The 13,377-nt window shown below is 37.7% G+C and overlaps 1 pseudogene across 1 annotated transcript; it reads left to right on the top strand.

The window, feature by feature from the left end:
* The first annotated feature begins 4,300 nt into the window (after positions 1 to 4,300).
* On the top strand, positions 4,301 to 12,442 carry LOC149196521 (UDP-glycosyltransferase 86A1-like; annotated as a pseudogene). The gene is made up of 3 exons (XR_016254143.1): positions 4,301 to 5,027; positions 5,173 to 5,556; positions 11,799 to 12,442. The product of XR_016254143.1 is annotated as a UDP-glycosyltransferase 86A1-like (transcript).
* The last annotated feature ends 935 nt before the right edge of the window (positions 12,443 to 13,377 follow it).

Genomic DNA, 13,377 nt, shown 5'->3' with positions numbered 1-13,377 from the left:
GGTTAGATGCAAAACATATGTCTGGTCATGTTTTCACAAAATACATAAGTGAACTCACAAGTTGCATGTAAATAGTATCCTCCACTACTTCACTTGAAGTAGCATCCTCCTTCCTCCAGTTTCCTACTAGAGGAGTCTCCATGGGTTTGCTACTTTCCATGTGGAACTTCTTTAGTATATCGTTGACATACTTGCCATAAGAGACAAACAATTCATCATCTCCTTGCCACACTTCCATACCAAGAAAGTAATGCATAAGCCCCAGGTCCTTCATCTCAAATTCTCTTACAAGGTCCTATTTGCAAGCTTTTACCAACTTCTCGTCCCCTGCTATAATTTAAAATCATTGACATATAATACTATAATCAACAATTCACATTCAACCACAATATGGTAAAGGTTTGCATCTGCTTCACTTTCGATGAAGCCCAACCTGGTGAAATAGTTGTCAATCCTGGTGTACCAAGCACAGGGTGCTTGTTGTAGTCCATACAATGCTTGCTTGAGTTTTCTCACATGCAACTCTCTGTTGAAGGTCTCAAATCCTTCTGATTTTTCAATGTACAACTCTTCCTTAATCAAACTGTTGAAGAATGTTGTCTTCACATCAATATTATATATATTCCATCCCATTCGCATTGAAAGTTCTAGAATAGATCTGATCGAAAATTACCTTGCCATTAGAGCAAATGTTTCCTTGTAACCAATTCCCTCCACTCGACAGAACCCTCTGGCCACAAATATGGCCTTGTGTTTGTCCACACTCTCATCTGTTTCTTTCTTTACCTTGTAAAGCCATATGGAACTCACCACTAAATTGTCTGCTGTTCTTGGGACCACTTCCCAAACACTATTTCTGATAATGGAGTCATTCTCCTCAACCATGGCATCAACCCATACTGGTTTCTGCACTGCTTCATTTAATTTCACCCGCTTCCTCGAGATTCCTTGTATATTCAAACTACTAATTGTAATGTGCTAAAGAAATAGACTTGAATCTACTCTACTCACCAGCGAAAAAAATTAAACGATCATGAAATCACAAAGCATACAAGAGAAATTATTCAATCAAAACATAAAACAATGATTTCCTGGGAAAATCCATAGTTAAAAACCCTTGATATTTGTATATTACATTAGTCAGAAAATATGAGAAGATTACAATGCTTTTCTCAATCCCGAACAACCTTTGCACTATCTCTTTCTATCTCACTACTTCCTAGATAATCCCATACCAATACTTAACCAATTTTTTACTTGTCGAAGTCCCTATTTCCATACATTGTTTCTCAAGGAATTAGCCCCCTATTAATTTGGGAAATTCTTCAATATGAATTGCGCAATCTTGGTAAGACTATTTCTCACTCCATGAACCACCTGTACACTTCAAATGATCATACAAATGATAGTACACTGTCCTTGAACTCCAACCTCAATTGAGTCTTTCTTTGATCTGACATGCATCAGTTAATTATGAGTGAATCTTTAGTTTATTGGTTGATCACTATAAGAAACACCACACTCCATTGCAGGAAGCACCACACTGCACTTCAGGCAACACCACACTACACTTCAGGCAACATCACACTACACTTCACCACACTGCACTTCAGGCAGCACCACATTGCTAGACCTCCCACTAGTTCCTCCAATAGTTGGAACTAGTTTAATTCATTTTAACTCACTTAGAATAAATTGATTAATTACAACTCAAAATAAACTCAACGAGGGATCCTATAATGTAGGAGACACTCTAGATGACTCTAGTTAGACCCTCAACTCGAATTAACTGAGCCAACTAAGTCAAATTAACTTAGTTAACTAATAGAAGTTGTCATGAGATGTAGAATTACAATTTTATTCCTAAATTAATTCAAGGACAAAATTAAATTAGGAATTTCTTGTTGCATTTTCAATAGTTGTGTTGTTGGTTTATATGTTAGAGGTTGTGTCGCTATTGTAGATTCTCAAACATCTTTTCTAGTTGGTTCATTGAGAATTATAACAAAAATCAACAATGCTATCGATGCCTCAGGTACTTCAGTATACACCTGTTACTTGAAAGGGTTATTGGTAGTTTGATATGTGAGACTTCCTCGTTCATGATCAATCAACAGGTTTCGATGCTGGAGGTTGTGTTGCTATTACAGATTCTAGAATAATTTGAGCCCCTTTAGGGATCAATTCTCAAGAAAAAATTTAAAACATTTTAGAGTGCCTTCTTCGTCCCACAAATCATGTTGCTTTACCTAAGATTCCAAATGAGACCAAAATAATTTGCTATATTAGTACCGAAGAAATATATGATGATATTCTCAACAACATTGTGACATAAAACACAAATACTTGAATATTCAAACCCTTGCCTCTACATGCAAACCCAAGTTAGCACTCAATTATTTGGAATATGTGAGAAGAGAAGGATTCCAATAAAGGAGACACTATCTTCCATTTTTTTTGGTGCCATTAGTCATAGTTAATATAATTGTCTAAGTAATGGAACATAACCCAATTCATTGCATACTAACCCCTAAATTGTTGTATGCCGAAACAAGATAATCATCTTTGTCCCTTATTTTAATGTGCACTTTATTGAACCCATAAATGAAATTATTCTATGGAGGATGCTAGGCCACCTACAAACCCAAATGAAAAATAGAGATCCACCCTTGTTTCCATATAAAATAAGTATCCCAAGTGTTAATTTAATCATGAATAAATCTAACAATCTTACGAAAAATTATAATATAAATAAGGAAGCAAATATTTTGGTTGTAATCCACCATAACATTTACTAGAACTCACTTTCCTTGTAAAATACTTACCAAGTAGCCAAAAAAACCAATTTATATATTTCAAGATTAAATTTAATAGTTGAAAATTGATGTTAATAAATTCAAATTTTAAATTAACATTCATTCTAAAAATATTTAAAAAACTTTATCAAACACTGCCCTAATAATATTAAGTACTTCATATTTATGTCTATGGGCATGTCTATTTTAAAATAAACCTTCCATAATTTTAATTTAATTATAGTTAATTATTAGGTCAATGGCAGAGATTTAATTTCCAATAAATATAATAAAATATTCATAGTAGTATCTACAAATCAAATATTAAGATTTATTTCCATATTAATTATGAATTTAATTATTTTATTTCAAATTAGTTAAATAAAAAAAGTCATATCAACCTATGTCATATCGGGTAGTCTAACGAGGCGGAGGGGTTGCCTGAAAAGTTATAGAAATTCCAGTCATATTTAGAGAAAATGTGGCAAGGAATTTTGTAAATCCAAGTTATAGTTGTTAAACTTCAAAATTTTAGGCGTCCTAGACATTTTTGATGGTGTTGAATCCATTTCCACCATCAAAAACACAATTCAAACACTGCCTCTACAAGATTTTTTGAATTTTTTTTGCCTAGATTCCAGCCACTTTTGACCGTCCCGGCAATTCCTCTGCCTTGTTAGACAACTCCATGTCATACTAGGTATGTGATATTAATAAGCCATATATTATAAAAAAAATATTTACAAATTAAAAATTTCCAAAATAGAATGAGATTAAATTTCCATGACTAAAAATATTATTACATGCTCTTTAATATATATGTTTAATAAATATTAATTTTTTCTTAAAAGTTTTCACTAGGAAATAATTACATAGAAATAATAAAATTATAATTTTTTAACCCAAAATATATTGTGTAGTAAATATTTGACTTATTTAACTACATTATTATATTTATGGGATATATAATAACATTCCAATAAGCATATATTACATATTTCCCATATAAACGTCATTGCAAATGCCATGTATTTTAGCGTTTGCGCTTTTTCCACGTTCGGGCGATAATAACATCCCAAGAACCACATATACATAAACGTTATAAACGTCATTGCAAATGTCATGGATTTTAGGGCTTTCACTTCTCCTTTGGAATGGCACATGTCATGTATTTTAGGGTTTTCACTTCTCCTTTGGAATGGATTCAACGAACACGCCACGTAGACAGTCGAAGCACTAGTCAAAGTATTAATTTATTTGAACACATTCACGTCTGATAAATCATATTCACTTCATACTAAATAGAGGGAGGAATGCATATCAAGCAACCCAACTAGGCGAATATCATCACAATGTGCTTGTTAAAGAAAAACAGAGTTCCTGATACACTCGGAATCCTTTCACTTAAAAAAAATGTCCCCCCATGTTGTGGCATGGGTTTGTCTGTATAAAAAACCAGAGATCGTGATCTACACGGAATTCATTCAATTAAAAAAATGTGCCCATAAAAGTGGCAGCGCAACAATGATGAGGGGATCGATGAAGAGTGAAGAGACGGCTCTAACCCACGGAGTTTTTGTCTGCCCAAAGATGCTCATGCTCTGGATTCGCTAAACTAACTCCACGCAATCCTTACATTCCAATACCTCTGCATCAATTAGCCAGTTGCCCTAGAACGTCGTAGCTCACAGTCCAGCAATCAGATGGCTCGTAATCCGGAACCTTTGCATGCTCTTATGCTCCCATACCCAATACAGGGTCATATAACTCCCATGATGCAGTTCGCCAAGAACCTTGCTTGCAAGGGTGTTATAGTGACATTCGTTAACACGCACCACAGGCACCAGCAGATCACTAAAGCTAATTCTCGCAGTGCTGAACAAGATGATCCTATTGAGCAAGAAGCCCGTAATCTTGGTCTTGATATTCGCTCTGCTCAAATTTCTGATGGATTGCCTCTGGATTTCGATCGGTCGGCCAGAATGAATGATTTTATGCGCTCTGTGGATGACATTGGAGGAGAGTTGGAGCAGCTTCTTCATAGTCTGATTAAGACGGGGCCTGCCATATCGTGCGTCATAGCTGATACTATACTTCCCTCGTCATTTGAAGTCACAAAGAGATTTGGTATTCCTTGGATTTCGTTTTGGACACAGCCTACATTTCTTTATTCAATCTACTATCACTTGCATCTGCTGGAGGATCTCTGTTACTCTCTTTCCCAAGGAAGTGGTAAGGTTTCTGCTGGCTTTAAATAGTATTTGTCCATTGAAATCCTGCTTATAGAAAAACTTAAATAAACCCTTGAATAACCCAACTCTGATTTATATGGATTTATACTGGTTAGTTAACAAGTGTCAGTGGGATTTTTGTGCAGTTGAGGAGGGCAGCATTTCAGTTGATTATATTCCGGGCGTCCCAACGTTAGAAACAACGGAGCTTCCGTCCTTTATTAGCGAGAAAGACGCCGACTCACAGTACATTCTTGAATTGCTACGTAAGTCCTTTCAGGTAAGTCGCGAAGCAGATTGGGTTCTCGGTAACTCTTTTGACGATCTTGAAAGGAAGGCTGTGAGTTTAAACCCTCCGATTTTGCATGTTGGCCCTCTTCTTGAGTGGTGAGCATTCCGAGGACAGGCGAGTTGGAACGAGCATTTGGACAGAATGTGACTCTTCCGAATGGCTGGATGCAAAGCCTACTGGTTCGGTTATATACGTTTCATTTGGGAGTATGGTTCATGTGACTAAATCTCTGTTAAATGTGTAATTTCAACGCAGCCGAAAACCACCAAACAAAACCACAAACCAGCTGAAGGGATATCGCACCGCTTTTCCGAAAAGGTTGTTTCCGTAAGAAGGCTCCGAACACATTCACTTGCCGCCACGCGTCCCATGTACGAACGCCCAAAAACCACTTTCCCCGGACGGTAAAAGTCATTTGGTTTGCCGGAGGAGGGTGTGCGAACCACGTCGGATCATCTCGGCGCTCAATCACAGCCGTTGACTTCCCGAAGGTGCACTGCCCGCGTCAAATCAATTTTTGAGTGAAGTGGAAGTTTTTTTCCCGTTGACCGCCGTAGTGGAATTTATGATTTTAATGTGTTTGTCGTAGTTTTTGGTGAGGCTTTTAATATGTTATGGGCATACGTCCAATGCCTTTAATTTTAGTTATGGGCATGTGTTTAATTTTAGTTATGGGCATACGTCCCATTTTTTAATATATGTTTTTCATATATCGTTATGTAAGTTATGTGTTAAGAAGTTTTTTTTTACGTAATAGAGGTGTGGCTGCGTAGAGCGTGTGTTGTCTTTTTGGTGCACAGCAGTGCGATTTTCATTTTTTGTATATGCACAGCAGTGCTGTAATGTTGGTCTGGCATTGAAAAACAGAGGTATGTTTTGAAATTGTTTTATGTAATATCCACAGCAGTGGAAAATTTGTGAGAGCAGCAGAGTTTTTTTTTGAGATTCCCTCTTTGCACAGAGGAAGAAATATGTAACAGAGTTTCAGTTTTTTAAATTAATAGAAATGTGTTGTGACTGTGTAATGATGTCTTTTGAGTCATTTTGGTTTTAAGAGGTTGTCTGCAAAAGGTCCTGGACAGAGTAAACAGAGCATTGTCTCTGTGGCGAATTTTATTTTGCTGGTTTTGGTATTTCTCCATTGAAAAATACCCAACAGTGGTATCAGAGCAAGGCTTAGGCTCTTTAAAGAAGTTAAAGAAGCTGAAGGGAGAAGGTTGTTGCTGCAGCAAAACTTCTCAGGCAGACAGAAGACTGAGACAGCGAAGGATTCAGGTATTCCCCAAAAGCATTTCTCTTGTTATTGCTGAAGACAGTCAGTTTTTAAAAAAAAATCACAGTCAAGGATTTAAAACCATAGTTCAAGATGCAAGGAATGGCAAGCACAAGCATGGGTATGTTCAACACCCAGCTCCCACACTTTAATGGGAAGAACTATGACTACTGGTCTATAACCATGAGAGCTTTGTTCATCTCTCAAGATATATGGGAACTAGTAGAATATGGGTTTGAGGAACCAGCAGATGAAACTGAGTTCAATGCATTAACTCAGGGAGAGAAGGATCAGCTGAAGCTCAATAGGAAGAAGGATGCAAAGGCCATTGTCTTGTTGTATCAAGCAGTGGACCAGAGTATATTCCCAAGGATAGCAGCAGCTACAACATCACATGAAGCATGGCAAACTCTCAAGACAGCCTATCAAGGCATGGAGAGAGTGAAGACAACAAAATTGCAAATGCTGAGAAAGGATTTTGAAAACTTGAACATGAAGGAGTCAGATAACATTGACTCATTCTTCACTCATGTGATTGGTGTAATCACACAAATGAGAACTCATGGAGAAACAATTGAAGATAGAAGAATAGTGGAGAAAATATTGAGGGTCTTACCCTCAAGGTTCGATGCCATAGTCACCACCATTGAAGAGACAAAGGATCTCTCAAAATATTCAGTTGATGAGCTACATGCATCATTGATAACTCATGAGCAGAGGTTGAGTAGGAATGAAAACTCATCCCTTGAGCAAGCCTTCAAGACCCAGATGTCCTTTGGAAGAGGAAGAGGTCAAGGAAGAGGAAACCGAAGAGGAAGAGGCAGAAGCCAGAACAGAGGTGGAAGGAACAGCCCAGCAAATGCACAAGGAAGAGGTAGCAATACAAATCAGAACCAAGGCCAAGGCAGCAACCAACAAAGAGAACAGTATCATGCTCAAGGACAAAGGTATGATAAATCTAATGTTCAATGCTATTATTGCAAAAAGTATGGACATTATGCTAGTGATTGTAGAAAGAAACAGCATGATATGAACAGCAAACAAAATGCAAATGTTACAAGAGAAAACAACAGTCAAGAAAATGTCCTGTTAGCTTGTAACATGGCTGAAACACATAGTGAGGACATATGGTTTTTAGACTCAGGTTGCAGCAACCATATGACAGGGAATATAGCCCTCTTTTCAGCCTTAAATCAGAATTTGAAATCAGAGGTCACACTAGGAACTGATAGTAAAGTGTCTGTTATGGGAAAAGGGGAGGTAAAAATATTTACAAAACAAGGAGAAAGGAAAACCATAGCAGATGTCTACTATGTCCCCGGAATGAGATGTAACCTATTGAGTGTTGGACAGCTTATCCAAAAGGGTTACAATGTTTACTTTGTAAATGATGTGTGCACCATCATGGACATACCACCCAGCAAAAGATGCATTGCTGAAGTGAAGATGACAAGGAACAGAATGTTCCCTCTTAGAATAAGAGCAGACTTGAAGAACAAGAAGGAAATGGCAGCAGTCACCCAAGAGGCCTTCCAAAGCGTGCCAAAGGATGAGAACTGGTTATGGCACTTGAGATTCGGGCATCTAAATTTTGGAGGTCTAAACTTATTGAGCAGAAAAGGAATGGTAAAGGGATTACCATTGATAGAGAAGCCGGATAGCCTTTGTGAAGGCTGTATATTGGGCAAACAACATAGAGAGAGTTTTCCATCAGGGAAAAGCATAAGGGCAAAGACACCCTTAGAGATTATCGACTCAGATTTGTGTGGACCAATGTAAGCTCCATCATTAGCTGGCAACCTATATTTCTTGACATTCATTGATGATTTTACAAGAAAGACTTGGATATATTTCCTCAAGAACAAAAGTGAAGTCTTTGAAAAATTCCAAAACTTCAAAGCACTTGTGGAGAACCAAAGCGGGCTGCATATAAAAGTTTTGAGAACTGATAGAGGAGGTGAGTATATCTCCAATGAATTCCTAAAGTTTTGTAGAGAAAATGGAATACATAAACAGTTCACAACTCGGTACACCCCACAGCAAAATGGAGTTGCTGAAAGGAAGAACAGAACCATCATGGAGATGGCAAGGAGCATGTTGAAGGCAAAGCATTTGCCAAATGAGTATTGGGCTGAAGCTGTACATTGTGCAGTTTATATTTTGAACAGATGTCCTACAAAAGCAGTCATGAACAAAGTGCCAGAAGAGGCATGGAGTGGGAGAAAGCAAGGAGTCACCCACATGAGAGTTTTTGGGTGTGTGGCCTATGCACACATTCCGGATCAGCTAAGGAGGAAGTTGGACAGCAAAGGGGAGAAATGCATCTTCATTGGATACAGTGATGAATCCAAAGCCTACAGGCTGTACATTCCATCTACCAAGAAGTTCTTTGTCAGCAGGGATGTTCAATTCATTGAAGAGGAAGCTTGGGATGGAAGCATAGAGAAAACAGTGAATGTTAAAAACTGTTTGTCTCATGATGAGGATGAAGAGGAGGTGGCTGAAATGAATCCCCAAACAGCAGCACCAACACAAGAACAGCAAGGTACACCATTGAGGATCAATGAGAGTGCTTCTCCAAGCACACCACAAGGAGGAAACTCAAGTGCATCTTCAAGCACTTGCACACCAAGTGAAAGAGGTAAGAAGTTTAGAAATCTAAGTGAAATTTATGAAGAAGGAATGAATTCCTTATTTGCCTTGTTTTGTCATGTTGATGATCCTATCCATTTTGAAGAAGCTATTAAAGATAGGAAATGGATAGAAGCTATGGATGAGGAAATGAATGCCATAGAAAGAAACAAAACATGGGATTTGGTTGAATTACCAAAAGGCAAAGAAGTCATTGGTGTGAAATGGGTCTACAAGACCAAGAGCAATGCTGAAGGCAAGATTGAAAGGCATAAAGCAAGGCTGGTTGTCAAAGGCTACAAGCAGCAGTATGGGAGAGATTATGAGGAGACTTTCGCCCCGGTTGCAAGAATGGAAACCATGAGAGCAGTGTTGTCCATAGCAGCACAAAACAAATGGAAAGTCTACCAAATGGATGTGAAATCAGCATTCCTAAATGGAGTATTAATGGAAGAGGTTTATGTGGAACAGCCTCTCGGATATGAGAAGAAAGGTGAAGAGCACAAAGTGTGCAAATTGAAGAAAGCTCTTTATGGGCTGAAGCAAGCGCCAAGAGCATGGTACAACAGGATAGATTCATATCTATTGGATAATGAATTTGACAAATGTGAAGGAGAACCCACAGTCTACATCAAGGAAAAGGATGGTAAAATTTTAATTGTTGTCTTGTATGTAGATGATGTTATTTTCACTGGAAATGATATTTATCTTATTGAGAATTTTAAATCAGTCATGAAGAATGAATTTGAAATGACTGACATGGGTTTGTTGAGATACTTCTTAGGCATAGAAGTAGATCAAAATGAAAAAGGAATTTTTATATCTCAAGCAAGATATGTAAATCAAGTTTTGGGCAGATTTAACATGCAAGAGTGCAAGGCAGCAATCACTCCCACAGTGATGGGATTAAAGCTCAGCAGAGAGGACAGCAGCAAGGATTTTGATCCTAGTTTATACAAAAGCATTGTGGGCAGCCTTATGTATTTAACAGCAACTAGGCTTGATTTAATGTATGCTGTTAGTTTAATTTCCAGGTTCATGGAGAGGCCGAAGGAGGCACATTGGCAGACAGCAATGAGAATTTTGAGGTATGTCATAGGTACCAAAATGTTTGGAATCTTATATCATGCCTCAGAACATTCAGATTTGGTTGGGTACACAGATAGCGATTGGGCTGGAAGTGTAGATGATCGGAGGAGCACTTCCGGTTATGTTTTTAATATGGGTTCAGGAGCCATTTCATGGGCTTCTAAGAAGCAATCCATTGTAGCATTATCTACAGCAGAGGCAGAGTATGTGGCAGCGACAGCAGCAGCATGTCAGGTAGTATGGATGAGAAGGATGTTGAGAAGCTTAGGCCAAGAGCAGGCAAAAGCAACAGTGGTCTTTTGTGACAATAGCTCAGCTATTGCTTTGTCAAAGAATTCAGTGTTTCATAAGAGAACAAAACACATCGATACAAGGTTTCACTACATCAGAGAGTTAGTGAACAATGGAGAAATTGTCCTAGAACATTGCAGGACCCAGGAACAGGTTGCGGACATCTTGACAAAGCCGCTGGATCAGAAAAGCTTTGAATTTTTGAGGAAGTGTCTAGGTATGACCGAATGCCCAGCTGTTGAAATTAAAGGGGAGTGTTAAATGTGTAATTTCAACGCAGCCGAAAACCACCAAACAAAACCACAAACCGGCTGAAGGGATATCGCACCGCTTTTCCGAAAAGGTTGTTTCCGTAAGGAAGGCTCCGGACACATTCACTTGCGGCCACGCGTCCCATGTACGAACGCCCAAAAACCACTTTCCCCGGACGGTAAAAGTCGTTTGGTTTGCCGGAGGAGGGTGTGCGAACCACGTCGGATCATCTGGGCGCTCAATCACAGCCGTTGACTTCCCGAAGGTGCACTGCCCGCGTCAAATCAATTTTTGAGTGAAGTGGAAGTTTTTTCCCGTTGACCGCCGTAGTGGAATTTATGATTTTAATGTGTTTGTCGTAGTTTTTGGTGAGGCTTTTAATATGTTATGGGCATACGTCCAATGCCTTTAATTTTAGTTATGGGCATGTGTTTAATTTTAGTTATGGGCATACGTCCCATTTTTTAATATATGTTTTTCATATATCGTTATGTAAGTTATGTGTTAAGAAGTTTTTTTTTACGTAATAGAGGTGTGGCTGCGTAGAGCGTGTGTTGTCTTTTTGGTGCACAGCAGTGCGATTTTCATTTTTTGTATATGCACAGCAGTGCTGTAATGTTGGTCTGGCATTGAAAAACAGAGGTATGTTTTGAAATTGTTTTATGTAATATCCACAGCAGTGGAAAATCTGTGAGAGCAGCAGAGTTTTTTTTTGAGATTCCCTCTTTGCACAGAGGAAGAAATATGTAACAGAGTTTCAGTTTTTTAAATTAATAGAAATGTGTTGTGACTGTGTAATGATGTCTTCTGAGTCATTTTGGTTTTAAGAGGTTGTCTGCAAAAGATCCTGGACAGAGTAAACAGAGCATTGTCTCTGTGGCGAATTTTATTTTGCTGGTTTTGGTATTTCTCCATTGAAAAATACCCAACAATCTCAGCTGGAGGAAATAGCGATGGGTTTGAAGGACAGCGGGCAGTTGTTCCTCTGGGCTCTTCGTCCAGACATAGTCTCTTCAACAGTCTCAGACAGCCTACCAGACGGTTTTCTAGATGAGATAAAAGGGCAGGGGCTCGTTGTTCCATGGTGCAATCAGGTGCAAGTGTTATCCCATCCCTCTGTTGCGGGATTCATTACTCACTGCGGATGGAACTCAATGCTTGAAAGCATAGCTCTTGGAGTTCCAATGATAGCGTTTCCATTTTGGGCGGATCAATTCACCAACAGCAAGCTCATGGCCGACGAATGGAAGATTGGGTTCAGATTGAGCGGAGGACAGGCAACAGAGAAAGGACTGATACTGAGGAATGATATATCCAGCACCATCAGAAAATTGTTCAGTGACGAAGGTATGGTGGTAAAGAAAAATGTGGAGGCTTTACGAGACGGTGCTAGGACCGTAGTGCGAAAAGGAGGATCTTCGGATAGAAACATTGAGAGCTTTATAGAAGGTTTGAAGCAGAAACGTACGAGTAAATAAGTGGAAGTTAGTGAACCATCTCTCAATAAGTGTTATCATAAGTGGATAAGTATAAGTGAAACTTCGTGATTCTCAGTGTATGCTTTATAAATCAATGCTTGGTCGTATTTCACGGCTGGAGCTAACCAGCTATATATTGGGTATTTAATGCCCTCAGAGCAGCACGCCACTTAGCCCGATAATACGGGAGCGGGCAAATATTATTTAATGTCGAATTTGCCCGCTCCCGTGTTATATTTAATGCCGAATTTGCCCGCTCCCTGTTATCGCGTTAAGTCGCGTGCCGCTGTAAGGGCATTAAATACCCAATATATGGTTAGTTAGCTCTTTCCGTATTTCACTGCCCCGTGATCTAATGCCGCACATTCTTCTAAATTTTGGCGCTTATGTTTTACTCATTTAAATCAAAGCTATTTGATCTTGTTGTTACATCTAAAATGGTTGGTACGTGTGTTTTAAAAGTTATGGCAGCCTGCATTTGTATGCATCTCCGTGTGTGTTTTTTAAGTAGTGATTTTAAAATTAGATAATAATAATTATTATTTTTCTATTTCCATTTTTAATATCATGAAATTTCATTAGATTATATTTTATTTAAATTAATTGATTTACAATTATATAATAAATATCAAAATATTGTATTTATTAATAAGAGTTAGTTATATATATAATATTATAGTTAGAATCTATATTAAAAAACAACATCATTTTTATACTAGATTCTAATATCAACAATAAATCAAGTACACTATGATAGTGAGATCATGGATGAGTTATAATGTTTTTAATTAAAATTAATTAAATATGTATATTAATTTTTGTTATTGATTAAAATAGATGTTTTTTATTTAGTGAATAATTTATTTTTATTTTAAAAGCGATACATATTATTTCTAAATTGAGCATAAAAGGAATTACACATCTCCCTATTCATTTTTTTATTTTTTTTCAAAAACTTAAAGAATTTTTTTTTTTTTTTTTAAATCAACACATTTTTTTTCCTTGGTAATTTTGATAAAATATTTTATTTTAAATAATAATTGAT

Source organism: Pinus tabuliformis, chromosome 2_2 (genome assembly GCF_031772625.1).
Source record: "Pinus tabuliformis cultivar Carrire ecotype Pingquan chromosome 2_2, CPIR1, whole genome shotgun sequence".
In the NCBI taxonomy this organism is placed as follows: Eukaryota; Viridiplantae; Streptophyta; class Pinopsida; order Pinales; family Pinaceae; genus Pinus; species Pinus tabuliformis.
Note: the sequence above shows the minus strand (reverse complement) of the source record. Positions and strands in the feature narration are given on the sequence as shown.